Source organism: Acanthochromis polyacanthus, chromosome 22 (assembly GCF_021347895.1).
Source record: "Acanthochromis polyacanthus isolate Apoly-LR-REF ecotype Palm Island chromosome 22, KAUST_Apoly_ChrSc, whole genome shotgun sequence".
Taxonomy (NCBI): domain Eukaryota; kingdom Metazoa; phylum Chordata; class Actinopteri; family Pomacentridae; genus Acanthochromis; species Acanthochromis polyacanthus.
In genome coordinates this window covers 1,297,157-1,309,445 of record NC_067134.1, presented here as the reverse complement: position 1 = coordinate 1,309,445, position 12,289 = coordinate 1,297,157, and the positions used below count along the sequence as shown (strand labels likewise).

General features: G+C 36.0%; 1 protein-coding gene across 1 annotated transcript in view; it reads right to left on the bottom strand.

Annotated features, from left to right (window-relative positions):
- LOC127531906 (uncharacterized) overlaps positions 1–12,289 on the bottom strand; it is a 71,353-nt gene that overhangs the window by 41,464 nt on the left and 17,600 nt on the right. The window contains exons 15-18 of the mRNA XM_051942317.1: positions 10,383–10,790; positions 7,071–7,496; positions 4,366–4,818; positions 1,497–1,639 (exon numbers count right to left, since the gene is read on the bottom strand). The gene's annotated coding sequence lies outside the window, so the exon portion shown is untranslated. The remainder of the gene's footprint in view (positions 1–1,496; positions 1,640–4,365; positions 4,819–7,070; positions 7,497–10,382; positions 10,791–12,289) is intronic.

The following is a 12,289-nucleotide window of genomic DNA, read 5'->3' as shown; positions in this document are numbered from 1 at the left end:
CTAAATTTATCATCATGAAGGAAAGTGTTTGATAGGAACAAAATGGATCCTCTGCTTTGTGTTCCACTGAGAATAAACTTCAAGACCAAAGTCACAGCTGGACTCTGACAAAGTTCAAGTGTGACAACATGAATATTTAGAGTGACTGATGAAGAGTTTACCTTCAAGCATCTCTCAATAAGTAGGAGGACAATACACTGAGTTGAGTTTGTGGAGACTGAAAATGATGTCAGATGCTTTTATTCAAAAAGAATTGATCTTATTTATTTATAAAGAAGCATTTTGAAACTCCACAACTCTGTTCTACTTGGATCATTTTTGTTTTTGTGGTAAAAATTGTCACATCTGCTCTATCAGTGATGAAAGATAAAAGAAAATAACTTGGTGTTCATTTTTGTGATCAAGTATTTCAAATTAAAAGTATTCTGTGTGTAGTTTTGTATTATTGTGACATTCAGCTACATGTGGTTCAGAAAATATGAGTTGACTTCTGGATTATCAGAATTTAAGCTCAAAGATGAAACGTTTCATGATGACTTTAACTTTATTCATATTTCAACTCACTCAAAATGAGAAACTATTTCATTACTTTTCCAATATTCCAGATTCTGAATCAATGACATGAAGAGAAATAAAACTGAACATTTCTGGAAGCCTCAAATTTCACTGAGTGAAAAAATTCTGCTGAAAGATGGTCAACAGGACATTTTTAAACTACTTTGATCGCAGAAGATATTTGACACAGAAACCTAAAATTTCACACAATCCGTTTTACAAATTTATATTCAATAATAATTTGTTTTATCTAAACGGAGATATTTAATCAGAAGACCTCTGATGATTTGAGATGGAAGAACCCTCTAGAAACTGATATAAATGACTTCACTTTATATCCTGTTGGCTTGTTTCATCTATAATACAGCCAGTTTAATGAACTGATCATACATGTATAGAAATCTCAGACTCAAAGACAAAAAGTAACTAAAACACTAAATAAATACAGTGGTGGAAAGAGAACAATGTTTCCCTCTGAAATGAGCAGAGATGAAACAGAACTGAAATATGACCCCATGTGGATAAAGTCAGAATGTAGAAATATAAAAGTGATGACAAAGAAATATGACTGAAATGTTTCAATCAGTACAATGACATCAGAATTCATGGATTTCTCCTTGTATAGACTGAATGGTGTAAAGTAGAATTCATTTACCTGAGCTGTGAGATATAAGGCAGACACTGCAGGAAACTCCTCACTTCACTCTCTTCATGTGACCAGCCTGTCAGACGCACTTCTTTCTTCTCTGATTGGAGTTTCAGCACTTCCAGGAGGATGGAGGTCTTTCTCTCTGAGAGGTTTATGAACCAGAATGCAGGAGCTGACTGGAAAACTGACTGTAATGATGGAAGGACTCTCAGACCTGTTTTAGTCTCATAGTCCTTCACATGGGAGAACAGATCCAGCAGGAAATCACTCTGAGATTTTCCATCCATGGAACATGAAGGAAATCCTTCATATCTGCACACTGATGATAACTGCTTCAGTATCTTCTCTCCTGTCTGCTGTTCTCTCTCTGCTGCTGCACAGAACAGATTCACAAACATCCTGGTTGTTTCATCAAGAGGTAACTTCTTCTGAACTCTGTAAAATGAAGAGAAAAACATGTTTTAATGATTTCATCTCAGTCATAGAAATACAACTCCACATGAGGAATGATTCCCGTTTCATCAGTGCAGTAACAGATGCTTTACAGGTTACAGATTTCATCTTCAAACTCTTAAAATACTCACAAACCCAATACCACATTAAATGTCACAGTTTTTTCATTTCCTGTCTTGTGTTTCTGTTTTTCCATAAAGAGGTATTAACATGACTGAATAGTTGTCACTGAGCTGCAGCTCTTTTTATCCACATCTTTTCATTCTTCTCATACAGGTACCAGACTGCCACATGTTTCCAAATGTTGCAGGAAATATTTCTACATCAACAGATAAACTCACATTCTTCTCTCTGCTTCATTGCTTCAGTCAGTCACTGACCTTCATTAAGTTCTATCAACTCTTTCATATTCATGATCAGTTGACTAATAACATGAGAAATAATGGACATAAAAATAACACACCGTCTTAATAACTCAATCTACAGTTAATTTAAATCAGCAATTTATCATGAATCATGACATAAAATGTCGAAATCAAATAAAAAATGTGGGTTCATTCCATACCAAATCATCCATTTTTTTGTTACATTTTTGCTCCAATATCACTAATTTGACACAAGTTTTTTTAAAGCATAAAATATGGAAGTTTGAAAGATTGTAGGTGATCCATCTTTCCTGAGAAAAATGCTTTAGTTTAATGATGGACCGTCGATCCAGTTTCTGCAGGTTCTTCTGCACACTGAAAATTCAGGCTGTTTGGACAACAATATCTCAGGAATTATTGAAGTTAAAAACCTGAAATTTTTACTGTTTTCTTCATGTCATTAAGTCAGGATTGTTCATATTGAAATAGTATTTTTAAAAAACTGTCTCTGATGGTGGGTGAGCAGACATATGAAAAAGGAAAAATTGAAGCCATCATGAAAAGTTCCATCTCTGAACTCACATTAACAAATAAAATATTGATGCAAAACTCAACCAGTGATATTTTCTGAACCACATGTAGCTGAATGTCACAATAATACACACAGAACACCAAGAATACTTTGAATATAAAATACTTGGTCACAAAAATGGAAAGAAATGTATTTCCATTGAACTTTCAGAACTGAGCAGCTTTGACAACTTGAAACACAAAAACTGAAACAATAGTAGATACTCCGATCTGTTTCAAACAGAGTTCTGCAGTTTATAAACTCTTCTCCAAATATAACACAGAAAATATATGTATATTTTTAATAAGGGCATATTTGTCATCTTCAGACCCACTTTGCAGACATAAATGTAGCTTTGGAGGAGACTTGTCATGTAGTTCGGTGTCATTTCTTTGGGAATTATAACTGCATCAGATTATGAGGATGACAGCAGCAGAATAGAACCAAATCCACTCATCTGTTGGATAGTGGGATGTTTGTAGTGGGACATTTTCATACCTGGACATATATTTAATGCTAATCTCATCCACTAATGTGACCAACACTTCACTGCTAAATTTATCATCATGAAGGAAAGTGTTTGATAGGAACAAAATGGATCCTCTGCTTTGTGTTCCACTGAGAATAAACTTCAAGACCAAAGTCACAGCTGGACTCTGACAAAGTTCAAGTGTGACAACATGAATATTTAGAGTGACTGATGAAGAGTTTACCTTCAAGCATCTCTGCAATAAGTAGGAGGACAATACACTGAGTTGAGTTTGTGGAGACTGAAAATGATGTCAGATGCTTTTATTCAAAAAGAATTTATCTTATTTATTTATAAAGAAGCATTCTGAAACTCCACAACTCTGTTCTACTTGGATCATTTTTGTTTTTGTGGTAAAAATTGTCACATCTGCTCCATCAGTGATGAAAGATAAAAGAAAATAACTTGGTGTTCATTTTTGTGATCAAGTATTTCAAATTAAAAGTATTCTGTGTTTAGTTTTGTATTATTGTGACATTCAGCTACATGTGGTTCAGAAAATATGAGTTGACTTCTGGATTATCAGGATTTATTTGATTTGAGCTCAAAGATAAGATGTTTCATGATGACTTTAACTTTATTCATATTTCAACTCACTCAAAATGAGAAACTATTTCATTACTTTTCCAATATTCCAGATTCTGAATCAATGACATGAAGAGAAATAAAACTGAACATTTCTGGAAGCCTCAAATTTCACTGAGTGAAAAAATTCTGCTGAAAGATGGTCAACAGGACATTTTTAAACAACTTTGATCGCAGAAGACAGTTGATATATAAACCAAAAATTTCACAGATTTGATTTTCAATACTATATTTCATGATCATTTTTAAAGAAGTAAATCAGAGATATTTAATCAGAAGACCTCTGTAATTTGAGATGGAAGAACCCTCTAGAAACTGATATAAATGACTTCACTTTATATCCTGTTGGCTTGTTTCATCTATAATACAGCCAGTTTCATAAACTGATCATACATGTAGAGAAATCTCAGACTCAAAGACTAAAAGTAACTAAAACACTAAATAAATACAGTGGTGGAAAGAGAACAAGGTTTCCCTCTGAAATGAGCAGAGATGAAATAGAACTGAAATATGACCCCATGTGGATAAAGTCAGAATGTAGAAATATAAAAGTGATGACAAAGAAATATGACTGAAATGTTTCAATCAGTACAATGACATTAGAATTCATGGATTTCTCCTTGTATAGACTGAATGGTGTAAAGTAGAATTCATTTACCTGAGCTGTGAGATATAAGGCAGACACTGCAGGAAACTCCTCACTTCACTCTCTTCATGTGACCAGCCTGTCAGACACACTTCTTTCTTCTCTGATTGGAGTTTCAGCACTTCCAGGAGGATGGAGGTCTTTCTCTCTGAGAGGTTCATGAACCAGAATGCAGGAGCTGACTGGAAAACTGACTGTAATGATGGAAGGACTCTCAGACCTGTTTTAGTCTCACAGTCCTTCACAAGGGAGAACAGATCCAGCAGGAAACCAGTCTGATATTGAAAATCTTCATCATCATCATCATCATCATCCACGTATTCTAAAGGAAAGGCTCCATATGTGCACACTGATGATAACAGCTCCAGTATCTTCTCTCCTGTCTGCTGTTCTCTCTCTGCTGCTGCACAGAACAGATTCACAAACATCCTGGTTGTTTCATCAAGAGGTAACTTCTTCTGAACTCTGTAAAATGAAGAGAAAAACATGTTTTAATGATTTCATCTCAGTCATAGAAATACAACTCCACATGACGAATGATTCCTGTTTCATCAGTGCAGTAACAGATGCTTTACAGGTTACAGATTTCATCTTCAAACTCTTGAAATATTCACAAACACAATAACTTTACATGTCAGAGTTTTTCATTGTCTGTGTTGTGTTTCTGTTCAGATAAATCAAATGTTTTCTGAGATAAATGCTTTAGTTTAATAATGGACCGTCGATCCATTTTCAGCAGGTTTTTTTCTGCATAATGAAATTTCAGGTTGTTTGAACAACAATATCCCAGAAACTATTCAAGATAAAAACCTGAACATTTCTCTCCTTTTCTCATCATGTCAATAATTCAGAATTGATAAGATTGGACAAGTAGATCTAATAGTCTCGGATTACAAGTGACACAAAACATTTTAAAAATTGAAGCCATCATGAAAAGTTCCATCTCTGAACTCACATTAACAAATAAAATATTGATGCAAAACTCAACCAGTGATATTTTCTGAACCACATGTAGCTGAATGTCACAATAATACACATAGAACACCAAGAATACTTTGAATAGAAAATACTTGGTCACAAAAATGGAAAGAAATGTATTTCCATTGAACTTTCAGAACTGAGCAGCTTTGACAACTTGAAACACAAAAACTGAAATAATAGTAGATACTCCGATCTGTTTCAAACAGAGTTCTGCAGTTTATAAACTCTTCTCCAAATATAACACAGAAAATATATGTATATTTTTAATGAGGGCATATTTGTCATCTTCAGACCCACTTTGCAGACATAAATGTAGCTTTGGAGGAGACTTGTCATGTAGTTTGGTGTCATTTCTTTAGGAATTATCACTGCATCAGATTATGAGGATGACAGCAGCAGAATAGAACCAAATCCACTCATCTGTTGGATAGTGGGATGTTTCTAGTGGGACATTTTCATACCTGGACATATATTTAATGCTAATCTCATCCACTAATGTGACCAACACTTCACTGCTAAATTTATCATCATGAAGGAAAGTGTTTGATAGGAACAAAATGGATCCTCTGCTTTGTGTTCCACTGAGAATAAACTTCAAGACCAAAGTCACAGCTGGACTCTGACAAAGTTCAAGTGTGACAACATGAATATTTAGAGTGACTGATGAAGAGTTTACCTTCAAGCATCTCTGCAATAAGTAGGAGGACAATACACTGAGTTGAGTTTGTGGAGACTGAAAATGATGTCAGATGCTTTTATTCAAAAAGAATTTATCTTATTTATTTATAAAGAAGCATTTTGAAACTCCACAACTCTGTTCTACTTGGATCATTTTTGTTTTTGTGGTAAAAATTGTCACATCTGCTCTATCAGTGATGAAAGATAAAAGAAAATAACTTGGTGTTCATTTCTGTGATCAAGTATTTCAAATTAAAAGTATTCTGTGTTTAGTTTTGTATTATTGTGACATTCAGCTACATGTGGTTCAGAAAATATGAGTTGACTTCTGGATCATCAGAATTTATTTGATTTGAGCTCAAAGATAAGACGTTTCATGATGACTTTAACTTTATTCATATTTCAACTCACTCAAAATGAGAAACTATTTCATTACTTTTCCAATATTCCAGATTCTGAATCAATGACATGAAGAGAAATAAAACTGAACATTTCTGGAAGCCTCAAATTTCACTGAGTGAAAAAATTCTGCTGAAAGATGGTCAACAGGACATTTTTAAACAACTTTGATCGCAGAAGACAGTTGATATATGAACCTAAAATTTCACAGATTTGATTTTGAATACTATATTTCATGATCATTTTTAAAGAAGTAAATCAGAGATATTTAATCAGAAGACCTCTGATGATGTGAGATGGAAGAACCCTCTAGAAACTGATATAAATGACTTCACTTTATATCCTGTTGGCTTGTTTCATCTATAATACAGCCAGTTTAATGAACTGATCATACATGCATAGAAATCTCAGACTCAAAGACAAAAAGTAACTAAAACACTAAATAAATACAGTGGTGGAAAGAGAACAATGTTTCCCTCTGACATGAGCAGAGATGAAATAGAACTGAAATATGACCCCATGTGGATAAAGTCAGAATGTAGAAATATAAAACTGATGACAAAGAAATATGACTGAAATGTTTCAATCAGTACAATGACATTAGAATTCATGGATTTCTCCTTGTATAGACTGAATGGTGTAAAGTAGAATTCATTTACCTGAGCTGTGAGATATAAGGCAGACACTGCAGGAAACTCCTCACTTCACTCTCTTCATGTGACCAGCCTGTCAGCTCCACTGGTTTCTTCTCTGATTGGAGTTTCAGCACTTCCAGGAGGATGGAGGTCTTTCTCTCTGAGAGGTTTATGGACCAGAATGCAGGAGCTGACTGGAAAACTGACTGTAATGATGGAAGGACTCTCAGACCTGTTTTAGTCTCATAGTCCTTCACATGGGAGAACAGATCCAGCAGGAAACCAGTCTGAGATTTTCCATCCATGGAACATGAAGGAAATCCTTCATATCTGCACACTGATGATAACTGCTCCAGTATCTTCTCTCCTGTCTGCTGTTCTCTCTCTGCTGCTGCACAGAACAGATTCACAAACATCCTGGTTGTTTCATCAAGAGGTAACCGCTCAACACTGTAAAATGAAGAGAAAAACATGTTTTAATGATTTCATCTCAGTCATAGAAATACAACTCCACATGAGGAATGATTCCTGTTTCATCAGTGCAGTAACAGATGCTTTACAGGTTACAGATTTCATCTTCAAACTCTTAAAATACTCACAAACCCAATACCACCTTAAATGTCACAGTTTTTTCATTTCCTGTCTTGTGTTTCTGTTTTTCCATAAAGAGGTATTAACATGACTGAATAGTTGTCACTGAGCTGCAGCTCTTTTTATCCACATCTTTTCATTCTTCTCATACAGGTACCAGACTGTCACGCGTTTCCAAAGTGTTGCAGGAAATATTTCTACATCAACAGATAAACTCACATTCTTCTCTCTGCTTCATTGCTTCAGTCAGTCACTGACCTTCATTTAGTTCTATCAACTCTTTCATATTCATGATCAGTTGACTAATAACATGAGAAATAATGGACATGAAAATAACACACCATCTTAACTCAATATACAGTTAATTTAAATCAGCAATTTATCATGAATCATGACATAAAATATCGAAATCAAATAAAAAAATGTGGGTTCATTCCATACCAAATCATCCATTTTTTTTACATTTTTGCTCCAATATCTCTAATTTGACACAAGTTTTTTTAAAGCATAAAATATGGAAGTTTGAAAGATTGTAGGTGATCCATCTTTCCTGAGAAAAATGCTTTAGTTTAACCCCTTAAACTTCAGTGTACCGCCGGCGGTACACCTACTAATTTGCATAGGAATTTCAAGAATGTCCGACGGCTGCAAACGCGATTATACAAACACTATACGCCGATGGAAAGCTTAGATTCTCATGAATCCGCCGGAATAAACCACTTTCAGATGTGATTACCACAGCGGGTGAGAAAAACACATTTGTCCGACAAAAACGAATATCCATCCATCCGTTCTCTATACACTGTTTGGACAACAATATCTCAAGAATTATTGAAGTTAAAAACCTGAAATTTTTACTGTTTTCCTCATGTCATTAAGTCAGGATTGTTCATATTGAAAAAGTATTTTTAAAAAACTGTCTCTGATGGTGGGTGAGCAGACATATGAAAAAGGAAAAATTGAAGCCATCATGAAAAGTTCCATCTCTGAACTCACATTAACAAATAAAATATTGATTCAAAACTCAACCAGTGATATTTTCTGAACCACATGTAGCTGAATGTCACAATAATACACACAGAACACCAAGAACACTTTGAATATGAAATACGTGGTCACAAAAATGGAAAGAAATGTATTTCCATTGAACTTTCAGAACTGAGCAGCTTTGACAACTTGAAACACAAAAACTGAAACAATAGTAAATAATCTGATCCAAGTCAAACAGAGTTCTGCAGTTTATAAACTCTTCTCCAAATATAACACAGAAAATATATGTATATATTTATTAAGGGCATATTTGTCATCTTCAGACCCACTTTGCAGACATAAATGTAGCTTTGGAGGAGACTTGTCATGTAGTTTGGTGTCATTTCTTTAGGAATTATCACTGCATCAGATTATGAGGATGACAGCAGCAGAATAGAACCAAATCCACTCATCTGTTGGATAGTGGGATGTTTCTAGTGGGACATTTTCATACCTGGACATATATTTAATGCTAATCTCATCCACTAATGTGACCAACACTTCACTGCTAAATTTATCATCATGAAGGAAAGTGTTTGATAGGAACAAAATGGATCCTCTGCTTTGTGTTCCACTGAGAATAAACTTCAAGACCAAAGTCACAGCTGGACTCTGACAAAGTTCAAGTGTGACAACATGAATATTTAGAGTGACTGATGAAGAGTTTACCTTCAAGCATCTCTGCAATAAGTAGGAGGACAATACACTGAGGTGATTTTGTGGAGACTGAAAATGATGTCAGATGCTTTTATTCAAAAAGAATTTGTCTTATTTATTTATAAAGAAGCATTTTGAAACTCCACAACTCTGTTCTACTTGGATCATTTTTGTTTATGTGGTAAAAATTGTCACATCTGCTCTATCAGTGATGAAAGATAAAAGAAAATAACTTGTTCATCTTTGTGATCAAGTATTTCAAATTAAAAGTATTCTGTGTTTAGTTTTGTATTATTGTGACATTCAGCTACATGTGGTTCAGAAAATATGAGTTGACTTCTGCATTATCAGAATTTAAGCTCAAAGATGAAACATTTCATGATGACTTTAACTTTATTCATATTTCAACTCACTCAAAATGAGAAACTATTTCATTACTTTTCCAATATTCCAGATTCTGAATCAATGACATGACAAGAAATAAAACTGAACATTTCTGGAAGCCTCAAATTTCACTGAGTGAAAAAATTCTGCTGAAAGATGGTCAACAGGACATTTTTAAACAACTTTGATCGCAGAAGATATTTGATATATAAACCTAAAATTTCACACATTCCATTTTACAAATTTAAATTCAATAATAATTTGTTTTATCTAAATGGAGATATTTAATCAGAAGACCTCTGATGATTTGAGATGGAAGAACCCTCTAGAAACTGATATAAATGACTTCACTTTATATCCTGTTGGCTTGTTTCATCTATAATACAGCCAGTTTCATAAACTGATCATACATGTAGAGAAATCTCAGACTCAAAGACAAAAAGTAACTAAAACACTAAATAAATACAGTGGTGGAAAGAGAACAATGTTTCCCTCTGAAATGAGCAGAGATGAAATAGAACTGAAATATGACCCCATGTGGATAAAGTCAGAATGTAGAAATATAAAAGTGATGACAAAGAAATATGACTGAAATGTTTCAATCAGTACAATGACATCAGAATTCATGGATTTCTCCTTGTATAGACTGAATGGTGTAAAGTAGAATTCATTTACCTGAGCTGTGAGATATAAGGCAGACACTGCAGGAAACTCCTCACTTCACTCTCTTCATGTGACCAGCCTGTCAGATACACTTCTTTCTTCTCTGATTGGAGTTTCAGCACTTCCAGGAGGATGGAGGTCTTTCTCTCTGAGAGGTTTATGGACCAGACTGCAGGACCAGACTGGAAAACTGACTGTAATGATGGAAGGACTCTCAGACCTGTTTCAGCCACATAAGAGTACAGGTCCAGCAGGAAATCACACCATTGTTGTTTTAGAGGGAATGTTTTGTATCTGCACACTGATGATAACAGCTCCAGTATCTTCTCTCCTGTCTGCTGTTCTCTCTCTGCTGCTGCACAGAACAGATTCCCGAAGAACCTGATTTCCTCAGAAGGTTCTGATAACTGTGGCACGAAACTGAAATTACAAAGATTAAAAAAATATACCCATTTAATCAAAGTGAAATTTTCTGTATACTGTAGCATGAAGTTAACTTTTATACTTAAAAAGGAGAAACACTTGATTTAGACGAGGACTTTACATGAATGCAGAAGTTATATACACTGCTCAAAAAAAAATTAAAGGAACACTTATTAATCTAAGTATTGCATCAAGTCAGTGAAACATGTGGGATACTGATTTGGTCAAGTAAGTAACAGGAGGTTTTTAGTCAGTTTCAGCAGCTTTGGTGTTCATAAAATTAACAACAGGTGCACTAGAGGGGTAACAATGAGACAACCCCCAAAACAGGAATGAGTTTACAGGTGAAGGCCACTGACGTATTTTTCCTTCCCAATATTGTCTGACTGTTTTTCACTAGTTTTGCATTTGGCTAGGGTAAGTGTCACTTCTGGTAGCATGAGGCGATACCTGGACCCTACAGAGGTTGCACAGGCAGTCCAACTCCTCCACGATGGCACATCAGTGTGTGCCATTGCCAGAAGGTTTGCTGTGTCTCCCAGCACATTCTCAACAGCATGGAGGAGATTCCAGGAGACAGGCAGTTAGTCTAAGAGAGCTGGACAGGACTGTAGAAGGTCCTCAACCCATCAGCAGGACAGGTATCTGCTCCTTTGTGCAAGGAGGAACAGGATGAGCACTGCAATAGCTCTAAATGACATCCAGCAGACCACTGGTGTGAATGTCTCTGACCAAACAATCAGAAAGAGATGCAATGAGAGTGGTCGGAGGGCCAAGCATCCTCCAGTGGGCCCTGTGCTCATTGATCGGCACCGTGGAGCTCGGCTGGCATTTGCCATAGAACGCAGGAATTGGCAGGTCCACCGCTGGTGCCCTGTGCTTTTCACAGATGAGAGCAGGTTCACCCTGAGCACATGTGACAGACATGAAAGGGTCTGGAGAAGCCGTGGAGAATGTTATGCTGCCTGTAACATTGTTCAGCATGACCAGTTTGGTGGCGGGTCAGTGATGGTGTGGGGAGGCATATCCATGGAAGGATGCACAGACCTCTACAGACTGAACAATAGCATTCTGACTGCCATTAGCTATCAGGATGAAATCCTTTGACCCATTGTCAGACCCTACATTGGTGCAGTGGTCCTGGATTCCTTCTGGTGCATGACAATGCCCAGTCTTATGTGGTAAGAGAACTCATGCAGTTCCTGGAGGATGAAGGAACTGATACCATTAGCTGGCCCCCATGCTCACCTGACCTGAATCCAATAGAACACCTTTGGAACATTATGTTTTGTTCCATCAGACACCACCAGGTTGCTCCTCAGACTGTCCAGGAGCTCAGTGATGCCCTGGTCCAGTTCTGGGAGGAGATATCCCAGGACACCATCCATCGTCTCATTCAGAGCTTGTCCCGCCATCGTCAGGCTGCATACAAGCACATGGAGGCCATACAAACTACTCAATATCATTTTGAGTTGCTGCCAAGAAATTTCAGAAAG